The following is a 2174-nucleotide window of genomic DNA, read 5'->3' as shown; positions in this document are numbered from 1 at the left end:
ATGGAATGCAGATCAAAGCATACTTATTTTTCACATTAGGCCTCATTGCCTAGCCCTTACCACTCTTCTGCCTTGGAGCCAATACACAGTATATATATATATATATATATATATATATATATATATATATACATATACATATATATACATATACATATATATAATATACAGTATATATATAAGGGTTTAAAAAAAAGAAATAACTTGACTGGCATCGATTTTTATTTTGGGGTTTTCATCTTATATAAGTATTATCTTATAACAACGACCAGTATGGAAGTATGTTTTGAATGACAATACATGCATAACACAGATCAAATTATTTACCATCTCTGAGAGGGGGGAGGGAAGGAAGGGAGAGTGACAATTTAGATCTTAAAATTTTGGAATTTTGGAATCTGACTGAAGATATAAGACTCCATCTTATTTCCTGGCCATTTTCTTTTTTTTTTCCCTCAAAAATATTTTTGCTTGAACACTGATGGGAAGATGGGAAGTCAAAAATTCCCCCAAACCATTCAGAGTTTCAAGGGTTCTCCAACTGCCCAAGGAATGGGACATGGAGACCTGGAAAAGATAGAAGCTAAGACCTTTCCTTTTCCTGTAAGCTGCTGTTCCTCAGGAGTATCCTAGAAAGTCACACTCCGATTTCTGGAATTCAATACCCTCTCAGTTACATAATTAAGTGATGCCTGGCCTGTGGTCAAGTCTCCTCAGCCTATCAGAACATGATGCTTGTGTAGGACTATTCTAGTTTAAAGATCTTTTCACATTTGGTCCAAGGCACAGCTTGGTGGATATACACTCAGACTGGAGTTGGGAGGAATTGTGTTCAAATTTCTCCTCAATCATTTCCTAGCTATGTGACCCTAGGTAAGTCACTTAACCTCAGTTTCCTGGTCCTTGCCACTTTTCTGTCTTAGAACTAATACCAAGACAGAAGGTATGGGTTTAAAAAATATTTAATTTCATATAAGTCTTCCCAGATTTCTCTAAAGCCATTCCCCCTCATGATTTCTTAGAACACAACAGTTTTCTGTTGCATTCAGATGCCATAATTTATTCAACCAGTTGGGACTCCCTTAATGACCTGTTTTTTGCCATCACAAAAAGGGCTGGTATAAATCATTTTGTATATATGAATCATTTTATCTTTCTTTGATCTCTTTGGAGTATGGAAAGCACCTTGAAACCTAATAGAAGGTGAGGGGATTTAAGTACGCAAATAAAGATGAGACTGGAAAGAAAGAGGTACATACAAAGGAGAGATCCAGGCAAGAGAGAAGAAATCTGAGAAGAGAAAGGCTTTCTTCACCTAGGAGAGTCAGACAAGGTTTCCTGGTAGAGCTAATACCAGAGTTGGGTTTTGAAGGAAGGGAAGGATTATAGTAGACAGAGATGAGGAAAGTCCATTACAAATGGGGGAGAGAACAAGATAATAATAGGAGGCTATTATGGAAATGCTTTACATGATTTCACATGTATAGTTGATACATTGCTTGCCTTTTCAGTGAATTTTGTGGGGGGAAGGGAAAGAAGTTGGAGTTCAAAGTAAAAAAAAAGAAGTTTGAAATAAATTAAATCTTTTGGGGAAAAAAGGGAGGTGGCAAACAACTTTGAAAGACTTAAGAACTCTGGTCAGTGTAATAACCAACCTTGACTACAGAGGATCTGTGATCAAATAAGAACTACTAGTTTCCTGACAGAGAAGTGATGGACTCAAGATGCAAATTGAAACACATACTTTTTAAAATTTATTTTAAAAATTAATTTACTTAGTCAATTTAGAACATTATTCCTTGGTTACAAGAATCATACTATTTCCCTCCCTCCCCTCCACCTACCCTCCCGGTAGCTGAAGCTCAGTTTCACTGGGTTTTACATGTGTCCTTGATCAGAACCTATTTCCATGTTGTTGGTGTTTACATTAGGATATTCATTCAGAGTCTACATCCCCAACCATATCCCTTTGACCCACGTATTCAAGTAGTTGTTTTTCTTCGGTGTTTTTACTCCCACAGTGTTTCCTCTGAATGTGGATAGTGGTTTTGCTCATAGATTACTCCAAGTTGTTCAGGATCACTGCATTGCCACTAATGGAGAAGTCCATTACATTCGATTGTACCACAGTGTATCAGTCTGTGTACAATGTTCTCCTGGTTCTGCACCTCTCA

This window comes from Monodelphis domestica, chromosome 1 (assembly GCF_027887165.1).
Source record: "Monodelphis domestica isolate mMonDom1 chromosome 1, mMonDom1.pri, whole genome shotgun sequence".
NCBI lineage: Eukaryota > Metazoa > Chordata > Mammalia > Didelphimorphia > Didelphidae > Monodelphis > Monodelphis domestica.
The sequence above is the reverse complement of the archived record's forward strand: the minus strand, read 5'-3'. Positions refer to the sequence as shown.